The sequence below is a fragment of the Daucus carota genome, chromosome 6, assembly GCF_001625215.2.
Source record: "Daucus carota subsp. sativus chromosome 6, DH1 v3.0, whole genome shotgun sequence".
NCBI lineage: Eukaryota > Viridiplantae > Streptophyta > Magnoliopsida > Apiales > Apiaceae > Daucus > Daucus carota.
In genome coordinates this window covers 16,992,930-17,016,849 of record NC_030386.2, presented here as the reverse complement: position 1 = coordinate 17,016,849, position 23,920 = coordinate 16,992,930, and the positions used below count along the sequence as shown (strand labels likewise).

The 23,920-nt window shown below is 34.8% G+C and overlaps 1 long non-coding RNA gene across 1 annotated transcript; it reads right to left on the bottom strand.

Moving 5' to 3' along the window:
- Positions 1–24: 24 nt before the first annotated feature.
- On the bottom strand, positions 25–1,935 carry LOC108224739 (uncharacterized). The gene is made up of 4 exons (XR_001807462.2): positions 940–1,935; positions 684–867; positions 424–539; positions 25–341 (listed from the first exon to the last, which is right to left on the bottom strand). It is a non-coding gene; the product is annotated as an uncharacterized LOC108224739 (long non-coding RNA).
- Positions 1,936–23,920: the final 21,985 nt, after the last annotated feature.

Sequence of the window (23,920 nt, the reverse complement as noted above, 5' to 3'; positions counted from 1 at the left end):
CTAAGACTTTATAGTGGCAAAATAGAAACAACTATATACTTTCATATTTACATACCATACTTTCATATTTACATAAAGAAGTTCAGTAAAGTAGGCGCTTCAGAGCAGGAATAGTAATTGCTGTTTACAAAACCAGCAGATTAACACCTCAACCAGTGGCATATGCATGATAATGCCCCATAAAATAAGCCAACTCTATCTTCAGGGATTTGGTCAATCCACCCTAGGGCAACATTCAATGGAGAGTAATCTTCAGAAACAGTTGAGGATCCCGCAATCAAACTATTTAATTTTGTTTGATAAATTGCTTCCATCAGATTTCTGCACTCGTCCATGTGTTGCTATGTTTGAAAAAGAAAATATTAGAACTTATTTCAATAGAAACATTTCCAAAAGAAAGCAAAAAAAAATTGTATGAATTACCACTCCATGAGCTTGAAGTTCTTCTATAGCAGCCGATTTGTGATCATCATAGCTAATAGTGCAGAGAATTGCAGATAATGCAATAGTAAATGGAGTAAATGGTGCAAACAAAATATCTGAAAGAAGAAATAGAAAATAAGTGAACACATAACTTAAACTCTTAAGTTAAACAATTAAACTAATACATAATTTCCATGATTCCTAAATAAGGCTAGGGAAAGCTACAAGTCATTAAACGAGTTTGTTAGAAAGAATCTTACTGGCTTTGCTTCATACTACAATATGATAAGCCCGTATGATATCACTGGACTGGAGTAAGTCATGGGCTAAACACTGGAGAAAATCAAATGGAGTCAACTGTCCAATAACACCCTCCAGAGATCTCAGAATATGCCGCTCCATAGTAACAACTTCTTCCAAATTATATGTCAGCCCCTGCTCCAACTGTAATTAAGCTAAGATGTTGAGAATTTGAAAAATGGAATTTCAAGATATTAGAAAAAGAGAGATATATACCAGAAATGCAGTAGTATCAAATCTTCTTTTCTGCATTTTGCATGCTAAAGTAAGGCAACTTATCACTGTCAAATCAACATCATCATCAGCCAAGGGCTGAAAAGTAAAAAGATTTATTATCAGTGTGAGTTCAATATGGATTTGAAATAAAAGGTTTCCTTTGTTTACAGTTAAAATACATATAGTCAAAGGCAAGTGCTATGGCTAGAGCTGAATAGTGTGCATGGTGTATTCAGTATTGTCTAAGCCTGAACTGGCCTGGATTATAAGTGGAGACTTTAACTCTACAATGGATCTAAAATACAGGGAGGTTCGGATAGCTAGAATCCAGACATGACTGATTTTTCTGATTGTTTAGCAACACTAATTGGCTGTTATAAGAAGTATTGGCTCATCTCTGATTTGGTGGTATAGTACTGTTGAGTGTTGACAACCCTATCGTTCAATTGGGGCTCCCTAGAATTGCAATTAATTAAACCTTTTTAGGTTTTCAACCATCTGTTAGAACACCAATCTTTTCTGTTTGAAGCTTTAAAATTGAAGCATGTTCAAGAAGCTCTTATTAATCTCAACAATGCAAAAGGGAACCTTCATAATCTTGTCCAAGCCTCTAGGCAAAATTTGGAAACTTTTTAGAGTAAGATGCCAGGGAACCCAGATTTAGTTTGATTTCAAGAAGAAAAATGTCTGAAAACTGCTTACCGTGAAACTCTTAAAGCTAAAGAAATTTTCTTGAAACAAAAATCTCGGGTTCAATGGTTGGACAGTGGTAATAAAAACAACAATAGGTTCTTCCAAGCATGCCGTGGTAAATGGAATTCTAAAAAGATTTTCTCGAAGATGATGAAGCAGGAGTCCTTCACTCTACTCATAGAGAAATCATTTTTATAGCAGTTGACTATTATAAAGAGCTTTTGGGGGTTTCGTGGAAGAGAATTTTTCAATATAAGGTGTTTAGCCTGCTAATTGTAATCAGGCTTATTTTTGCCCTGTCGACAAACTAATATCCTCCTTTATACAGTAGATATAGATTGAAATGATAAAGAATCTCTTAAGTACTGATTTATATCAGGTGTGCATATAATTAATAATCCAATTATATGTTCATATTAGTGTCCATGCCTAAAGGAAAACAAATTACGAACGACGTTACTTAAAAACAAAATCAGTAGAACTTAAGCAAGAAGTAGCTACTGTATCAGCTACCAAAAGCCCTAATAATGCACAGCACAATTAGTGGCAGCAGAGTCCCACAAAAACATGGCCTGCAAATATAGATTTCCTAAAACCGAATGATTTTCTTCTTTAAGAGTAACTTGGAAGCATGCATTATAACAAAATAGTTGCTAAACTATGCATTTCCTCAGTCAACAAAACTATAAAGCATCTAATAAAAAAGTTATATTGATAAATAATACAGATATATGCATACAATTTTAGAAAGACTTGATAGAGCCGATAGTTCTGAAAGACATCGCAGAGGTGAAGTGAGATGGCAGCAAAAAGGTAGTTAATGACTGACTTTTTTGAATATATATCTGTTAGGTCCTATAAAATCACTATATAATCTGATATAGTGATCACAATCTGTAACACAGTAAGACAATATAAGAGATTGAAAGCAGTAAACTCTTATATTCACAAAGCTTGAATGGTTACAAAAACTCTCTCAGTGATTTATAATGTATCACTAAGAGCTGCTAGGGTTCTGTAAAATATACTCGATAACTCAACTCATCTAGAGTAACCCTAATCTGTGTTTATATAGACACAGTTACAAAATCAATCTCTGATTTGATATCCTATAAATCTGCTATGAATTCTATCAATCAAAGATTGCTCCAGTTTTCTGTTTAGTTTCCATAGCCAGTAAATCACTCCTCCGCTTCTATCCTTCCTTGAAGTATATCCGCTTCTGAGCTCTTTCCACGTGTAAACTCTGACGAGTCTTGACTATGTAAACTCTGGTCAAACTTTATCAAACTCTGTCAGACTTTATCAAACTCTGTCAGACTTTACTAAACTCTGATCAGCTTCCAGATTAAACTCTGATGATTCCTGTCTTAAAACAGACTTTAAGAATATTAGTAATCATCAATTATATCTAACAATCTCCCCCAACTTGTGCATAAACAAGTTATGTGCAAGTTAACAGATAATTGATGATGTCAAAACATTTAAGTCAAATGCAACAGAGTTTAACTATATAACAGAAAACTTTTAAAACTTACAGATACTTTACTCCTTAGCTGCATAGACACCATTTGCTGTCTGTAGATACCCTCTAAGGAGTTCTCTCTCAGCTTCTTCAAGCACTGTAGTCATTTGTCTCTTGATCTCTCTCAGCTCTGGATCTGAAACTCCAGTTTGATAAATTGCAGCTCTGAGATCATAAATCTTGTTCTTCTTCAAGTCTCTATCCAGCCTGATATTGTAAGCTTTATCAGACTCTTCATTAAATGCAAGAGTTCTGATTCCACCTATTGTTTCAATTTTTGCTGAATTTTTCTTCATCTCCACCAGCTGTCCTTTATGATTGAGGTATTTAGGAATGAAAGGTCCAGCATTTTTATTTCCTGTAATCCCCATCTTTCTTCTGATTTGATCCTTGAGCAGGTTGGAGATGTGCTGGCATGACTTGTTCTTCACAAGAAATATGTGTGAGACATATCTCAATTCTTCCCAGTGTTTAGCATAGAGATCTGCTTTAAGTACTCTAAACACTGTTCCATCAGACATGAAGTAGATAAGAATATTATCTCCTCTGTCATTCTTCACCAGCTGGACTGAATCAAGCTTGTCCATTTTGTCTTGCAATACTCCAGTCTTGGGAGCACAGAGAGATGAGGGGTCATCTGGTCTTGATCCTATACTCTGATCAAATTTCTCATATTTGGATCCCAGCCCTCCTTTATCTCTTCCTGCCTTACGATGAGAGATTGGTTGAATTGAGCCCTTTTCAAAGCTTATCTCAGTCATCAGAGTAGGCTTTGCAAATCCAGCCAGTGGAGTAGTTGTTGGTTTAAACACAGCTTGAGCTTTGTCAGAGGTTGTGTCTGTCTTTGCATCCTTATTAACTTGAGCTTTGTCAGAGGTTAATATTTCTTTTTGAGATTCTGCAACATGAGCTTTGTCAGAGATTGCAGCTTCTAATTTCTTTTCCTTTACAACTTGATCCTTGTCAGAGGTTGTAGACTTCTTCTTTTCCCAGCCTTTCTCCAGACGTTCATCTACTTTGCTTTTGCCCTTGGAAGTATATTCATCTTCAGAGTATACCTTTTTGACTGGTAAACTCTGATCAGCAACAGTAGGTTCCTTAATCAATATCCCTTTCTCTTTTGGCTTGGTAGTTGACTTTGCAGCCTTTTGGATCTTTCCAGAGTTTATAGCTTCAACATGTTCCTTTTTCAGCTCAGCTTCCTCTGCAGCAATCAACTCCAAATCCAAATTGGCTTCTGGATTTTCTTGTTCAAAAACCAATCTAGCAAGCTCTTCATCAGTCATTGGTTTGTCTGATCCAGTCACTGGTCTTTGCCTAGATCCAGATGTGAAGTTATGTGTTGGACCAGACTTTGTACTTTGCTTAGATTGTTTCTGACTGTCAGAGTTTGAAACTCTTCCACCAGTCCCTGCTTGAAATCTCTTGTGCTTGGTGAAATCATCAATATCATCATCATCATCCTTCTTCTTTCTCTTCAGAGTTTGAGTAGTAGACTTGCATTTGACTTGAGCTACTCTCTCCCCCTTTTTGACATCATCCTCATCAGGAATCAGTATGGATGTGATCAGAGAAAGTGAAGATTGGATGGCTTCAAGCTGTTTGGACATCTTCTCCTGAGTTGACTCAATGATAGTCATTCTCTTGTCCAGAGATTCATTTGCAGTCACCAGCTTCTTTACATTCTCTTTCAGAGGTAGCATGGTCCTTTTCTTTTCCAGATCATTTGTCTCCTTGATACTTGCCACCTCTGTTCTGAGACTATCTATGGATTTAGATGTCTGAGCATGAGCAGGATGAAATGTCTTCAGATAAAGAATTGTGCCTTTGAGGCTTGACATAACATCAGAGTTTGTGATTTTATTCTCTGCCATAGACAAAAATTCTTCAGCTTTAGTTGTCTCCAGAGAATGCTGATGGCTAAGCCAGAGTTTATCCCATACTTCATTTGGAGGATCAACTTGAAGATCCCTGGGAAGTGGCTCAGAGTCTGTGGTCAGAGTTTGTAGCCTGGCATTATACTGGCTAGTAGACTCCCACTTTCGTTGAGTTAGAGGAACTCCATCATTTTCATCCTTGCTGTCATTATCATCAGTATCAGAGTTTGCCTTTTCAGTTTCAGGAACAGGATCAGCAACTTTCTCCATAGTATCTTGAGCAGATTTTTCTTTAGCTTCAGACTGTGATTTAATAGGCTCTTCACCAGTCTGAGCAAGAGATTGTAGAGCTTCCATAGCTACCCTGTCAGATTCATCAACTACATCAGACCTGTAGTTGTCTGGAGCTGTATCATGAACTATGGCACCCTCTGGAATTTTCATTGGAGAAGTAGGAATTGGAGTAGAGGGTCCATGATCAGATACTGGAGTATGAAGATCAGACATATTTGCTCCAGCTTCAGTAGTGATAGGTTCCTTGCAAACAATTTCTTCATCTACCTCAGATGAAGTTGAAGATGCTGTAGGAGATGTCAGAGGAACAGCTGTGATAGGAAGCACCATCAGAGCTTGAGAATTTTCAGCTACTGTAGTTGATGGTGTTTGGTCTTCCTCAACTGTGAAATCTGTTATTTCAGTGATTGGAACTTTTGCCCTTGCAGGCTTTTGAGCCCTTCTTTTGAATCGAGCTGGCTTTTGAGGACTGGCTTGAACAGGTTCAGAGGCTGTTGTAGGAGTAGATTCAGAGTTTACAGCATGTACAGGTTCAAGATCATCATATTCATATGCTGCAACAAGTCTTCTTCTTTTCTTCTGCTTTTGAGGAGTAGCAGCTGCAGTGTTTTCTGGGATCTCAGAGTTTAGAGCTTCAGAGTTTAAGTGAGCCTCAGAGTTTACTTGAGCCTCAGAGTTTAAATGAGCCTCAGAGTTTACTGGCTCATCAGTGTTTGTCTGCTCATCAGTGTTTGGTTTCAGAACATGTGTGGCAACAGAGGTTCTTGTTCTTTTTGCAGTAGAAGGGGCTGCATCAGACTTTGCACCCCTTTTGGACTTGGATGCAGAAGTTCTGGGTTGTTTGGGGTTTGTAGGAGAGACTGGAGGTTGAGGTTGGTGTGGTTGTGGTTGTTGGTGTACTGGTGGCATATTCATCCTAGCTCTTAATGGGGCTGGAATGTGTAGAGGCCTGAGTACTGGTCTTTTCTCATCTTTAGATATGAGATCTTTGAAAACCCTTTTATGAAGTTTAAAAGGTTTGATCTCATCTGCAGCATCAAAAGCCACTTCTCCAACAGTGGCATTAAACAACAATTGGCAAAATCTTGAAAAATATATAATCTGACGATTTTCATGCATTCTTTCACCAATATTTCTAATCACTAATCTACCAAAATCGAAATTAGTAGAATAGATCAGAGAATACCCAATCTGCAGCATGTCCATTGGAATAGCATCCCAGTTTGTAGATTTCTTCTGGAAAGCCCTAGTAATGCAATCAAAGAAAAAACTCCACTCCTTCCTGAGTCCTGGACGCTTTAATTGACCCAGTTTATCCAAAGAGTCGTAGTACCCCAAATCAATCATCATTGTTCTGAGATTAGCATCTCCATTTGTAATGTACGCAGCATGCTCTGGCAGGTTAAATGCTGTTCTGACTGTGGCTGGAGTAACAAAATACTCCTCCCCTTCATATGAAAATACAATTGATGGTGATCCATCAGCACCACCATTATCATATTTACCCGTCCTCCAAAAATTTATGATTTGGCTTCCTGAGAGTCTGGCAGGAGCGGTAAGGGCTGTGGCCAGGACACTTTGAGCTAAGAGTTGCTGAAAAGGATGATAGTCACTTGGAACATCAGTGATGTCAAGGATGGCAGCATGATTGTTGGGAACAAATTCAACACCTGCAAAAGTAAAAGCTGAGGTCGCCATTAGAACAGAGTTTGTGAGTAGCGGAAAGTGTTTGAGAGAATGTGTGTGAGAAGATTTGAATTTCGGAGAGAAGAGAATAAGAGTTTGTGAAGAGAGTGTGTGTAGGGATTGAGTGTATAAGAGAATAATGAGCAATAAAATCTGATGTGATAAACCCTTCAGATTTTGTGTAGCTGTACACGCATGTTCTCTTTGTTCACATGGACACCTGTCAGTTTTTAACTGGTGGACGAGAGTTAGTGGCATGGAGAAAAGAAAGTAATCATTATGAGCGCAGTAAAACAGTGCAGTTATAAATGCTGATTACACGTTCTCCTATTAAAATGTTTTTCATGTAAACCCACTAACAATACATCCGTTTGAAATACTCCCTTCATATTCTCTGAATATTTGTACTCCTGAAATGTACAAGATTTAAAAAAATCAAGATTAAATCTCTCGAATTTTAAACTCTGAGATTTACAAGACATAAAAATAAATTTCTAAGTACCTCAGAATAAAGACATGATTTTTAGAAAATTCATCAGAAAATCAGAGTTTGTCATAAAATCTATAGCCCAATAATGTGCTTGTGAAATTATGTGTGTGATTGAACATATGAGATCAGAGACTAGGGAATTTCACAATTTCGTAATTATAAGGTAGACAAGAATAATTTATTTAAACTCTCAAGACATAGACAATAGGCATACTCTGATGGAGAAATGTAAAATAAATTAACCCCTTTTTTTTTTTTTTTTTTTTTTAAGGACGCTTTTCAGTGCAAATGAATCACGACCTTTGAATATTATTGTGCACCAGTATTTCTCCAGTAATCAGAGATTGTGACTAGTCACCATAGATTATAAAATCTTGGCAATTACTTAATACCAGTAAGTGTTTGGGTCTTCCCAGTCACTGTCATATAGACATCTAAGATCTCAAAGGAGTACCATGCTTTATTTGCAGGGGTGTATATATCATCAGAGTTTATAATCACTGTCTAATTTACTGAGAGAAAATGCAAATTAGTCAGTCTCACTTATAATTAAGATATGTGAAATAATAGAGTCTCAATGATATCAATGTGCATATAGTGTTAAGTAGTAGCACAAAATTGAGATCAAGATTAAGGAACTGAACTGAGATTTATGATTACTAATTCATATCATGCTTCATAATATCTTCACAGGTTTGTTTTCTCAGAGAAATAAAAATGAAATCATTAATCAAGATTCAGAGTTTACAAACATCAGAGAATATCGTCAGAGAATGACGATCAGAGAATGACGATCAGAGAATGTCATCAGAGTATAGCACACAGAGTATATCATCAGAGAATGTCATCAGATTTAGCAATCAGAGTAGATCATGGCAAATTTGTGAGTAATACATATTGTAATTTGACAATTGAAATTTGAAAGATCTGACCAGTATGTTTACTCAGTTCCTGATATCATTCCTAGCTCATTCACCAGCCTAGTGAAGGTTGCTTCACTGAGTGGTTTGGTGAATATGTCTGCTAGCTGCTGTTCTGTGGGAACAAAGTGAAGTTCAATGGTTCCTTCCTCCACATGCTCCCTTATAAAATGATATCTTATACTGATGTGCTTTGTCAGAGAATGTTGAACTGGATTTCCTGTCATAGCAATAGCACTTTGGTTATCACAATAAATAGGAATTTTAGAAAAGGCTAACCCATAGTCCAACAGTTGATTCTTCATCCAAAGAATCTGAGCACAGCAGCTGCCTGCAGCTATATACTCTGACTCTGCTGTTGATGTTGAAATAGACTTCTGCTTCTTGCTGTACCAAGAAACTAGTCTTCCACCTAGAAATTGACAACTCCCACTTGTGCTTTTTCTGTCAATTTTGCAACCTGCAAAATCTGCATCAGAGTATCCAATTAGACTAAAATCTGATTCTCTAGGATACCATAATCCCAATGATGTGGTTCCCTTGAGATATCTGAATATCCTCTTTACTGCAATCAGATGAGGCTCTCTTGGATCTGCCTGAAATCTTGCACATAGACATGTGGCATACATGATGTCTGGTCTACTTGCAGTCAGATAAAGCAGAGATCCAATCATGCCTCTATAGTTTGTGATATCCACTGATGCACCAGTATCTTTGTCTAGTTTGGTTGCTGTTGCCATAGGAGTAGTTGCAGCTGAACTGTCTTGCATACCAAATTTCTTTAAGAGATTTCTGGTATACTTGGCTTGATTTATAAAAATCCCATCTTCAGTCTGTTTAACTTGTAAACCCAGAAAATAACTGAGTTCCCCCATCATGCTCATTTGATACCTGGACTGCATGAGCTTGGCAAATCTTTGACAGAGTTTAGCATTAGTGGAGCCAAAAATAATGTCATCAACATAGATTTGAACTAAAAGCAGATCATTACCATGATTCAAATAAAATAGAGTTTTATCTATGGTACCTCTGGTAAATCCATTCTCAAGAAGAAATTGAGCCAGAGTTTCATACCATGCTCTTGGAGCCTGCTTTAGTCCATAAAGTGCCTTGTCCAATCTATAGACATAGTCTGGATGCTTTGGATCCACAAAGCCTGGAGGTTGTTCAACATATACCTCTTCATCCAGTTTCCCATTTAGAAAAGCACTTTTGACATCCATCTGAAATACCTTGAATTTCTTGTGAGCAGCATAGGCCAGAAAGATTCTGATTGCCTCCAATCTTGCAACTGGAGCAAATGTCTCATCATAATCAATACCTTCCTGTTGTGAATACCCTTTTGCCACAAGCCTTGCTTTATTCCTTGTAATGACACCCTCACTGTCAGTTTTGTTTCTGAACACCCATTTTGTACCAACTATGGATCTGTCTTTAGGTCTTGGTACTAGGGTCCATACTTTGTTTCTCTCAAACTCATTTAGCTCCTCTTGCATGGCTTGAATCCAGTCAGCATCTTGAAGCGCTTCCTCCACTTTCTTTGGTTCAGTTTGAGACAGAAAGCAATGATGTAAACACTCATTTGCTGTAGCTGTCCTTGTTTGCACACCTGCTTCTGGATTTCCAATTATTAAATCAGGTGTGTGAGATTTTGTCCACTTCCTAGCATGTGGAAGTTGACCATTTTCATCATTTGATCCTCCCCCTTGATCCATGCTCTCTTGATTCTGTTGATTATTCTCTGTAGCTCCCCCTAAGTTTGTGCTATCAGAGTTTGAATCAGTATTCTCTGATGAGTTTGAGTCAGCATTCTCTGATGAATCTTGGGTAGAGTCTGAAACATTCTGATGCTCCCCCTCAGCAAGTGCTTCATCATCATGAACTTGTAAATTTTCATCAGAGTTTGCTGTATCTTGTTCATAGTCAGAGTTTGACTGTTCATCAGAGTTTATCGAATCAGAGAATATTTCTTCATTTTCAAAATGCAGTTTTTCATGATCATCCATATCTGTTAAGCCCATGATTTTCTTGTCATCAAATGACACATGTATGGATTCCATGATCACCTTGGTTCTTAGATTGTAGACTCTGAAGGCCTTTGTTATCAGAGGATAACCTACAAAGATGCCTTCATCAGCTTTTAAATCAAACTTGGTAAGCTGTTCTGGATGAGTCTTCAAGACAAAGCATTTGCACCCAAATATATGAAAATACTTCAGATTTGGCTTCTTTTTCTTCACCATCTCATATGGGGTCTTGCCATGCTTATTAATCAAGGTTGCATTTTGAGTGAAACAAGCTGTTTCAACAGCTTCTGCCCAGAAATAAGTAGGCAATCTAGCCTCATCAAGCATAGTTCTGGCAGCTTCTATAAGAGTCCTGTTTTTTCTTTCAACTACACCATTTTGCTGTGGTGTACCAGGTGCAGAGAATTGTTGCACTACACCTCTTTCTTTGCAGAACTCTTCCATTGTTGAATTTCTGAACTCAGTTCCATTATCACTTCTAATGATTTTCACTTTGTCTTCAGATCCATGGTCCAGTTGTGTCACATGATCCATCAGATGCAAGGCTGTTTCATCTTTAGAGTGAAGAAAATATACCCAAGTGTATCTGGTATACTCATCAACAATGACAAGAGCATATTTCTTCCTTGCAATGGATGGTACATTAACTGGTCCAAATAGATCAACATGTAGAAGATGATATGGTTTCTTTATTGAGAATTCAGTCTTACTCTTGAAGGATGTCTTTCTCTGCTTGGCCTTTTGACATGAATCACATAATCCATCAGATGTGAGTAGTGATTCAGGGAGTCCTCTCACAAGCTTTTTCTTTATAAGCTCATTTATAGAGTTGAAATTCAGATGTGAGAGCTTCTTATGCCACTTCCAACTTTCTTCTGCAGAGATCCTTGTAGACAAGCAGATTGCTTTTCCTTCAGAGTTTGTAGGCAAGTGGATTTCATAAATATTCCCATGTCTGTGAGCGATCACTGCCACTTTGCCTGTTGACTTGCTTACTATCTCACTGTGTTCTTCATAGAAATCAACATGATATCCTCTGTCACAGATTTGACTGACAGAGAGTAAATTGTGTTTTAGCCCTTGAACAAGAGCTACATTTGATATGATGACATTTCCAAGATTGATGTTGCCATATCCCAGAGTCCTTCCTATGTTGCCATCTCCATAAGAAACACTTGGGCCAGCCTTCTCCACAAACTCTGACAGCAGGGACTTATTTCCAGTCATGTGTCCTGAACATCCACTGTCCAAGACTAGAATATTCTTCCTGTTGCCCTGCAATCACAAAGACCACTAATTGTTAGTTTTAAGGACCCAGACTTGCTTGGATCCCTTGGCCTTATTAAGTTTGTTAGCTTTTGCAGCGGTATTATTATCAGAGTTTGAGCTAACAGACTTTGCAACAGAGTTTGTACTAGAAACAGATTTTGTACTTGCAGAGCTTTTATTAAACTTCTTCAAAGAGGGTTTCAATTGATAATAATCATAATACAAACTATGATATTCTTTGCAAGTATAAATAGAATGCCATAAACTACCACAATGAAAACATGGATCTTGTGGTTTATATCTAATACTACTTTTTCTAACTCCAGACTTTGTAGGTAAAGAGTTAATGTCCTTGTTCTTCCTGCAAAAATTAGCAAGATGATTAGTATTACCACAGTTGTGGCATGTCTTCCTAGGTGCATTTGGAACAGGCATGTAGTTATTACTCTTGTCTATTCCAATCTTGCCATTTCTGTTTTTCCTAGGCTCCTTGTTTTTGTCATCAGACTTTACTTCTTTAAGCTTGTTTTTAAGCTGTTTCTGAGTCATCAGTCCTATGTTAACCTGTTTGGGCTTATCAGATTTTAAATTTTTGTTAATCTCTGATTTTGGTTTACTCTGTTTAGACTTAGAGGATTCAACAACAAATTTGACAGGTTTAACCTTAGGTTTTTGAGTTTTAACAAACTCTGTTTTTGATGACTCAGCTTCAGAGTTATCAGTGTAACCTAGTCCCTTCTTCCAGTTTCCACTACCTAAGATATCCTGAGTAGTTTTGCCTGAATTAGTCCATGTTTTAATAATTTCCCTTTCCTTAGCAAGTTCTGATTGAAGAGATGCATACCTCTTTAATAATTCATCTTTGACAATGACAGCATCATCTCTTTCTTTCTGAACTTCCAACATCTGAACTAATTCTTTTTCTAGATAATCATTCCTTTTCTTTACACTTAGAGTTTCAGATTTTAATCTTTCATTTTCTAAAGTCTGATCTCTAAAGCTGGTATGCAAAGTTTTAAGAAACAATCTTAACTCAGTTATATCTTCAGTATCAAAGGCAAGAGTAGAATGAGGTACCTTAGCAGGAGATTCAGAGTTGTTGTCAGTGTTTGCCATCAGAGCATAATTGACTTCTTCTTCTGAATCAGATGTATCTGTCCAGTTTCCTTTCTTGGTGATAAAGGCTTTTTCTTTTTCCTTCTTGGCTTTCTTGCATTCAGATGCAAAGTGTCCCTTTTCACCACAGTTGAAACAGGTATACTTGTCAGCTTTTCCAGCTTTTCCTTCTTTGCCCTCATTCTTCTTAATGTTCTTCTTGTCATAAACTCTGTCAGAGTTTCTGTCTTTCCTTGAAAAACTTTTGCCTTTGTTGAACTTTTTGTAGGCCAACTTCTTGAAGCTTTTCACCATCAATGCTGCTAACTGCATCATCTCATCATCACTTTCTTCAGAGTCTGAGGGAACATCAGAGTTTGAGTCATCAGAGTTTGATGACTCAATGTCAGACTTTGTGACATGAGCTTTTCCTTTGCTCTTAGCAGCTTCCTCTTGAACTTTCAGAGCAACAGACTTTGATTTTCCTCCATGACGTTTGCTCCTTTGCTCCATTTCAAGTTCATGAGTCTTCAGTCTTCCATAAACATCATCAAGAGACATTTCTCCAAGATCAAGATTGTCTCTTATTGTGGTGACTTTCAAATCCCATTTTTCAGGAAGTGCCAGAAGGAATTTGAGATTTGAATCTTCAAGATCATATTCCTTGTCCACCAGAGATAAGTCATTCAACAGTTTGACAAATCTGTCATACAGATCTGTCAGAGACTCACCAGATTTTGAGTCAAAGTGCTCATACTCCTGTGTAAGGATTGTTTTTCTGTTTTTCTTAATGGCCTGAGTTCCTTGACATCTGGTTTCCAGAGCATCCCAGATTTGTTTAGCAGTTTTGCACCCAATTACCCTATTAGACATTGCATTGTCAAGAGCACTGTGCAAAAGGTGTTTCACCTTTGAGTCTTTACTAATTGACAGGATGTCCTCAGGGGTATAATCTTTCTTTTCTTTTGGAACCATCTTCTGAGGTTCATCAGCAAGCCCAACAGAGAGCTTGGTGGGCATATGTGGTCCATCAAAGATCCTGTCAAGATATTCTGGATCAACAGAGTCTAAGAATATTATCATTCTCTCTTTCCAGACTGGATATTCAGATGCCTTAAGGATTGGAACTCTAAAGGATGAAGCTTGTGATTTTTCAGACATGATTGTGTTTAAGATCTCACTGTAGTAATCTTAACAGAGCTGGCTCTGATACCACTTGTTAGGTCCTATAAAATCACTATATAATCTGATATAGTGATCACAATCTGTAACACAGTAAGACAATATAAGAGATTGAAAGCAGTAAACTCTTATATTCACAAAGCTTGAATGGTTACAAAAACTCTCTCAGTGATTTATAATGTATCACTAAGAGCTGCTAGGGTTCTGTAAAATATACTCGATAACTCAACTCATCTAGAGTAACCCTAATCTGTGTTTATATAGACACAGTTACAAAATCAATCTCTGATTTGATATCCTATAAATCTGCTATGAATTCTATCAATCAAAGATTGCTCCAGTTTTCTGTTTAGTTTCCATAGCCAGTAAATCACTCCTCCGCTTCTATCCTTCCTTAAAGTATATCCGCTTCTGAGCTCTTTCCACGTGTAAACTCTGACGAGTCTTGACTATGTAAACTCTGGTCAAACTTTATCAAACTCTGTCAGACTTTATCAAACTCTGATCAGCTTCCAGATTAAACTCTGATCAGCTTCCAGATTAAACTCTGATGATTCCTGTCTTAAAACAGACTTTAAGAATATTAGTAATCATCAATTATATCTAACAATATCAATAGTGAACATGGACTAATAAGAAAAGATCGAAACTGGTGCTCTTAAATTAGGCAGAATGCAAACACTTGACACAACTTATATCAGATATTAGGCCATCAAAATTTAAATACATGCAAAGAAATTACAAACCTATTCAGAGAGATCTCATGCATGCCATGTCAACACCCTCGTATCCTCCTTATACAGTAGATACAGATTGAAATGATAAAGAAACTCTTGAGTACTGATAAAGAAATGCAGGGCTAAAAAAGAGTAGACTACCAATAGTCCATAATATATATTTTATTATCTATTATATATATAAGATTTATTATTTAATTATTATTTTAATAATCGGTTCGGTTCGGTTTATATCGGTTCGGTGGGGAGGTATAACTGGAACCCAACCATTTAAATCGGTTCGGTTTTTAATTTTTCGGTTTCGGTTTCGGATCGGTTATATTCGGATCGGTTTTCTCCGATTTTTCCCTGTTTCGGTTCGGTTTCGGTTTCAAATCGGTTTTCTGCTCAGCCCTACTAGAGAGAGTGTGATGCTTTACTAATTTGCTTGCACAAGGGGCGATGCTTTACTAATTTGCTTGCACAAGGGACTAGAGAGTAGAGACAGGCCATTCCAAATTTATTCTCGTTTGTTTACTACACCCTCTGCCCCGACGAAACTTTTTAAAATATTCCCTCCGTTTTGAAATTATTATTTTAAATTTTTTTCTGAATTATAATAGTAATCGAATATATTTCTCAAAAAAAATAGTAATCAAATATTAGTTTTAAAAAATAGTAATTAAATATTTTTATTCAAAAAAAAATTAAAAATAATAATTTTAACTATATGATGAAAGGACTTAGAAGTGTGTCAAAAAATCAAGCGACCTATATTTCAAAACAGAGGTAGTATACTTCTATAATTTTTTTCTAATTTTTTCTTCAAAATAAAAATTTGATATTTAAATTTTTATGCGGAAAAAAATTAAAAACATTATGCAACTATATTTTTTTGGAGTCAAATAGTAAACGTATACATCGAGAGGGAGTAGTGTTTATCAGCACTTGTGTGAAATATTCGGTTTCAGTTGCAGGTATGTGTGAGCTATGACAATATAATACAGGGGTTTTTCATATATACCTATATATAAAAGAATTTTTGCAAAAATATTTAAATTTTTTTAAACAAATTGCAAAAATACTATCTTTCAAATGAAAATTCCAATAATACGGTGGTTGTATATGCAATCATATATGCGACTGTTAGCAACCTCATATACAACCACAATGCAACTTTGAAAAATTGTTGAAAATTATATTTAGTCGCAAATAAATTGCAACTGGTTGTAAATAGAGTACCCTGCCGAATCAATTATATAGTTATATATAATAATCGTAAGGGAGATAATTTGGTTGCATAGTCATGTACTGCCAAAAACTTATCATCCGTTGGATTATATATAGGACGAATAAGCACCGTTAGATTAGGAAAAAAAATAAGTCGACTGATATATACTTGCATATTTATGATTCCTTTTCATGATCCAAAACAAATTTTGTCTTTTACATGTTTATGATTATTTTTTTTAAATCCAAATCAAATATTACCAGCCAAATTTAATTTTAGAAGCATATAAATCACACCATTAAAAATTAATTTTATCTAATATATGTTTTTAAACAACATATTAAACAAAAATAATAGTATTCATAATATTAAAATTAAAAAGATGAATTTTATCTCCAAATAATAAATAAAGAAAGATATGTTTTATAAAAAAAAATTACTATTTGACTAGCACATGCGGAAAAAAGCTTAACTTCACTAAGCAGGAAAAAAAACAAATATTGATCTTAAAAAACTCCATAAAAGAAGAATATGCTCATAAGTGTGATTATAGATGAAAGTCCGGACGTGACAAGTGTAGCACCGGATGTTTGAGCGTTCTGCGTGCATGTTTATGATTATTTTTCTTAATCCAATACATATTATGACTACCGATTTTAATTTGAGAACCATATAAATTTCAGAAAAACAAGTAAATCGTATTAGATATCATATTTCTAATGTATAATATATTTATAAATATAATCTAATAAAAGTTTGTGTCATATATATAAAACCATGTCATATGAATAAAAATCAAAGAAAATAAATTAAGAGAAAGACGTGGAGATACCTTGATAAAAGTTGATATTATATTTAAAACTCTCCCATACAGATACAAATCAACCCAAAAATATTTTATAGAGCAGGATCTTTAATTTCTGCTACGACACCATAATTTTTCAAAACTAGCCTCGAACATTAACCGCTCAACCAGACTTATCAACTTTTCCTCTTATCTTTATAAACTAGTGAAAAAAGCCGCGCTTCGCGGCGGCGTGATAAATTTTAATATGAATTCGAATTATAATAGGATAAAAATTATTTTGAGTCATCTTCCCATTAAACATATCACAAATAAAAAATATTATAATTGATATAAAAATTTGTTTAAGTGATCATCCTGTCAAACACAATACTAATAATAAAATTAGTTCGAACCCCCCTCCCGTCAAAGACAATATTAATCCATAATTATTATTTTTATGATAAATTAAATATTATAATTTAGATCAAAATTAGTTTGAGCCGCTCTCTTGTCAAACACAATACTTATAACAAAACATTACTCCCTCCATCCCATTTTTAGCGTCCTGTTTTGACTTATAACGGTCAAATTGACCAAATTTTGACCAAGCATAAAAAACAAATTCATTATTATTTTGAAAAACTAAAAATTACATTTTATAGTATATTGCCTCGAACATTAACCGCTCAACCAGACTTATCAACTTTTCCTCTTATCTTTATAAATAGTACTCCATCCGTCCCACTATTACGGTTTCCTCTTTTGGATGTACCATTATTTACATTACAAAACTTTCCTAAAATAGCCGATGGGTCCCATCACTTTCCCACTTTTTCTTCCTTTTCACACTATTTTTACTCCACTATCTCTCTTTTATATATTAAAAATCAATGGGTTCCACCACTTCACCCACTTTTTTTTTCCACTACTTTATACATATTTCTTAAGGGTTAATTATCAAGTTGGTCACTGAAGTGGGCTTAATGTATCAAGTTGGTCACTGAACTCAAAACGGTATCAAGATGGTCACTGAAGTGGTCATAAATATCAAACAAGTACCTTGAAATATAAGTTCAAGCAGTAAAAATATTATTTATAAAGTTTTACACATTATTTTTGAATATTACAAAAAACAAGTAAAAGGTTATGACTTCTAATATTTATGATAATATCTTTAGATTGTATCAAGTTTATTTATTATTTATTTTAATTAATATAAAAAAATAACTATATAAGAAAATATAAATAATAAATAAATTTGATAAAATATAAATATATTATTTTAAATACTAGAAGTCAACCTTTTAGTTGGTTGTGGTAACATTTAAAAATAATGTGTAAAACTTTATAAATAATATTTTTACTACTTGAACTCATATTTCAAGGTACTTGTTTGATATTTATGTTGACTTTAGTGACCATTTTGATTCCATTTTGAGTTCAGTGACCAACTTGATACATTAAACCCACTTCAGTGACCAATTTGATAATTAACCCTATTTCTTAACCTCCGTGCCCAAACTCAATATAAAGAATTGAGTGGGACGGAGGGAATATTATATAAAATTTTGTTAATATCAAAATTATGAATGTGTCATAGGGATAAAAAAAACAAGTATGCGATTTCATGAACATTATATCTATGATACTGAAAAAGATCAAAAAACGACTAACCGAAATAATAGAAGTCGCGAACAAACAACAATGCTACTAAACAAACACGAATAAGATATAACAATAAGACGTGGTCAAAGTACCATACAAGAGTTTAGTAAAACATATGTAGTTTTGACTTAAAAAAGAAATTATAATTTCATATTTTATTTTCATTTAAATAAAAATTATGATTTATTATTAATAAATAATTTTTTCAACATTTTATTTTATATATTAATAATAAAAAATTATAAAATTATTTAAAAACCCAGTGCATTACTCGGGTAATAAGCTAGTATTAATATAACAAAATTAACCACAAAATTAATTCAAAACAACCATATTATCCCTAATTTTCACATACTTGTTTAACCTCCTACCGCTACTCACTATCGTCACCACAATCCTACAACCGCACCCACACAATTCCTCTCACCTCCCCCTCTCTCTTGCACTTCAAAATCTTCTGTTGTTAACTCGATATAAACATGCTTGATATCTGATTTCGAAACGCCATGAATCGCAAGATCTCACCTGGCCTGTAGCGAGTTGACTCGGGACGAGTTACGATCGAGTATGGATGTTTTTTGGGAGTTATACAATAGCTTTTTGCGTTTGTTTTAATCTTTGTTTGAGAGTTTGGTGTTAATATGGTGGCGATGAGAGAGAGAGAGCGAGGAGAGGGGATAGAGAGAATAGTGAAATGAAGATCCAGGTAGGGGTGGCAGTTTCGGGTAACGGGCCGTGTTCGTGTCAGCAATCGGGTCGATTTCGGGTTAAGCTAAAATCACTTAAAATTGAATAAAACTGGAAATTGAAGTCATTAAAAACGAAATTCTAATTTCGGGTCATGTCGGGTCTATTTCGTGTCAAACGGGTGATTTTGGGGTTACTTTCGGGTTTTGTCTCACTAAATCGGGTTGCGGGTTCGGGTCGTGTCTCATATTGTCAACCCTAGATGCGGGCGACGGGAGAACAAATCCGTATATGTAGCATAATATCTATCTGTTAAATAATGCAATCTTCTAGTCAAGAAGAATGATGTAAAGTTTTGGAGATGGTGCAGGACGAGATTCAAAGCTGGCTCGCATCATGTGAGGCAAGGTGATGATATTTCCTTATGCTAGTGATGTGCATGGGCAGACCTGATATTTTATTTCTACCCAAGCTGAAGTAAAAAGATATATTTTTACACAAATTCAATAGAAAGTAAGTAATAATTGTGCTACAACATATAAAAGACCAATCTGCTAGCTCATTTTAATTTTGCTTAAAGGTATTATATATTCATATTAGCCAATCAAGATATTACATACTGTACAAATAATAAGTTTATACAACCATTAATTCCACTAATTTCACAAACCACAAAATTCACTAATTCTACAGACTTCAAATACAATAAAGAAAACTTATCAATATTGCAAAATCCATCAAACCAATAGACAAAATTAAGTAATTAGATGATATCGTGTAACTATAGAAGTTCAAAGACCAAGATTCACACAATCCGAAGCTGAAGGAGGCCAAAGCGTATTAGTAGCTCATACTCAGTGTTGTAAAAAGCGGAAATCGGACTTAATCGGCGAAATTACGGAACAAGGATTAATCGGGGATTAATTGAATTGATCGGTGATTAATCGGAGATTTAATCAGTTCGGTGAGCTACGGATTAGGGATTAATCGGTGATTAATCGTGATTAATCACCAACTTTTAGAACAGAGCTCATACTAGACATAACCCAATTTTTGAGTTTTTTTTTTTTACTAGTTGGGAAATTGCATCGCGTGTTTTGGTTGGGCCATGTCAGTATGTCACTGATATATTTGATTATTCTGTTGTATGGGCAATTAGACCCTTACTTATTGGGCTAGCAATTTCAATTATTTGGATAGGACTAACACATATATAACGGGACTCTAGCCTTTTTCTCTCGGGCTAGGGTTACATGGACCTTAAAATTGTTTAAGTTCTGAAATTTCCACTCGGGCTAGAGCCAACCTCAGCTCAGCCTGAGGTCCCCCCTTAGTAGTGGTGTGCATGGTGCCGTTTGGTGCGGTTCGGTGCGTTAATCGTAACCAAACCGTTAAATGCGGTTCGGTTCGGTTAATTATCATTAACCGTAACCACACCAATTAAAACGGTTTTTCGATTGCGGTTAACCATTAGTCGGTTGTGGTTCTTTTCGGTTTTTCTACTTTTGTCCATAATAATTTTTTAAAAAATATATATATAAAATTTTCATAAACATGTATAGTGTGTTCGGTTACTCATGTTTCCATATATGAGGATATAGGAAACATTACATACTTTCATCTAAAAAAATTAATACACAATAAAAACTAAAACATACATATTTGAACAAGAAATTAGATGATGTCAAGTCAATATAATTATCCAAAAGTAACTAATCATAAAATTCAAATAAAAAGTCTTCAAAAAGTACATAAATAAAAAGAGTAGAATAGGTTTCATAATAAAATTTGATTAGCAGATTAACAACATAAATATTTCTGCTCTGTTGCAAACTACAGTAGTCCTAGTCTTCGAGTAAGCGCTCCTTTAAATATTTGGGTGTCCTTCAGTTATTTAAGTGACTCAACAAGTTAGTGTCTCTGGACAGGAAGCCTCGATATAAAATAAGATGTGAAGTGTAAAAATGATTGAGATGCTTTATTACTATTATTAATGTATATATATATTATTAATATATATATATATATATATATATATTTCGGTTCGGTTAATTTCGGTGCGATTTTAGCATAAAACCGAAAATAAAACCGCACCATTAATTTCGGTTTTTTATTTCAGTTATTTTCAGTTTTATTTTCGATTTGGTTTTTCTCGATGTGGTTTTTCGATTTTTTCAGAGTTTTTTTGCGGTTTCGGTTTTTTCTGCTCACCCCTAGCCTCTAGTGATGTGATGCTCGCTTACAAAACGGGAGATTAGGATTATCTCCCATGCATTGAAGGTCGGTGCAAGCCTAGCTAAGTAGGGGAAGGTTGGTTCACATCGCTTGTTGTGAACCATTGGAGATCCTCTAAAATGCTCTAACCTATAAGGCTTAGCATTGAGTATTACCCGTTACAAAGTTCATACGAAATTAGACGATTTAAGAACTTTTTATTTCAGACCATTTTATTAGTCCAATAAACATAATAAATATAATTGTTTTTAATTTATATACCCCATGTTGTTGTTATTATTATTATTATTAGATTAGCGAATATAATCTAACAATTAATGCATGCCCATTCCAGATTAGCTGGCAAGAAGATAGTAGATACACAACTAAAATCAACAGAGTCCCATGAACCTTGTCTATTTGCAATAATAAGCAACAGATGAACTTAAGAACTTCGCCTGTTTCTTTCTTTCAACGCAAGATGCTTGAACTCAATTTATACTAAAGAAAAGGTGTACATTGTACAATGCCTAGCTAGCCCGATTTCTTTCAAGTTCTTACTCGTATTTGTTTATTGCTTTCTGAACACTCTACCTAGGACTGGGCCAAAAACTGAAGAAAAAAAATCGAAACCGATAAAACCGAGTCGAAACCGAAACTGAAAAATTAAAAAACGAACCGATGTTATGGGTTCGGTTCCGGTTATTGGTTAAAACCGAACTGAACCGACTATTTAAATAATTAATTAAATTAATAAATAAATATATAATTTATATGAATTTAATAATATTACAAATAAATAAATGTATCATATATAATAAGTTGGTCCAATATTAATTCATTTAAGCTTGTAATACACTGTGCAAGTCCAACAGTTTAATATTCATCTGGTTCAGACTTGGAACCCGTTTAGCTGAGCTTATGGCTTATGACTTGAGATCATTTGGCAAATCTGAATAATTAATGTATGAATGAATAATATATCTGATTGATTTGAATGAATAAAATATCTGAATTCTGAATGATTAATATTATTTGTTATTTTCAAAAAACATCTGAATGATATTTTTTTTTATTTTTTTTTGCCAGAGATAATTTTTTTTAATAAAAATACAAATAATTTTATAAATCTTTTGATGTAATTTATATTTTGATAACTACAAAAATGTTATAAGGAGACTATTTTCCGAATCGTCAATGACCTCAAATGTCCTGTTCTTTCATGTATTGGTTGATTTCAAGGCGGTATACACAGTGCATGACTCAATCAGACAGGATATTTAGGATGTATGAGTCAGCAAGTTTAAGATTCAGTCAGCCGTCAGGTGTGTTTACTACACCCCGAGATAAGCTGAATGAAAAGTTTCGGTCAGCTAGACTCAGTTCAGCTCCATTCATCAGTAAACAAATGGGACTTAACGTGGTTTATGACTTAACGTGACTTATTTGATATGATGAGAGTTTAATATGTTTGTTTGGGTAATTTTTGAATTGTTGATGACTTATTGGTTATTAAAAATATAATAACAAAAATAAAATTAATTTATGAGTAACTTATAACTTATAGATAATTTTTATCACAAAAAAAAGTTTTAAAAAAATAAGTCGCTGAAAAAAATACCTAAAACTAACTTCTGATTTTAAGTCAATTTCTGTTTTATTTCTGACTTTAAGTTGGTTTCTGATTTATTAGATAAACACACATTTTTCGGTTTTAAGCTGCTTTAAGCCCCAGCTCAAAGCCGGGGCAAACAGGCTCTTGTACTAATACGTCTGCTGTGGCCTGCTACTCTATTGTGCCACTCCATTGCACAGACAGTGTGTTATTTTTTTTTTATTAGTTTGTCATTCTATCATCCTGGGCTACAAGATATATATAAACCAGCCTGTTTATGGATAGTTGTATTATATCATGCTTCTTTGTAAAACTTGACAGCCATAGTTAGGTTTTACATTAATAATAAGATTAAAGAGTTTTTATATAAAAAAATTGCCGATTTTATAACCGAAACCGAACGGAGATATTTTAAATCGAAATCGAATTTGAACTGGCGGTTGCAGTTTTCGATTTCAAAAAACGAGAATATATGATGCGGTTCTGTTTTATCCGAAACCGAGCGGCCATGCTCTCCCCTAACTCTACCAATAGCCCAACAAGATTAAACTAATATGGCCGTGGCCCAGGTAGTCTATTTATGTACGAGGACTGAGCTTGTTGAACGACTTTCATCTCTGCCGTTTTGGAATTCTGGACGCGTAGTAGTCTTAAAAGCATATAAACTTTGATCATGTCATGAGCATCGTTTTTTCTCCCTGGTAATCTATTTAGTTAAATTCGTTCTTTATCTTAATATAACTTGTTTGATGGACTCGGTGTTAATTGAAAAACATTATACATTGATACTATATTCGAAAATCGAACTTTAAAGTATATCTGTATATATGTGTTATCTGTTAAATCACGAGTTGGAAATCTTTCAAATGCAGGCTCTGCCTAACGGATGCGACCTAAAATCATAAGTTCCATCATCCAACCTGGCTGGGACCTTCAACGTAGAATGTTGCTCTCTGTTTAGATGTTAACAGCTTCTTCAATTATACAGTAGTACTAAGCATTTTAAAC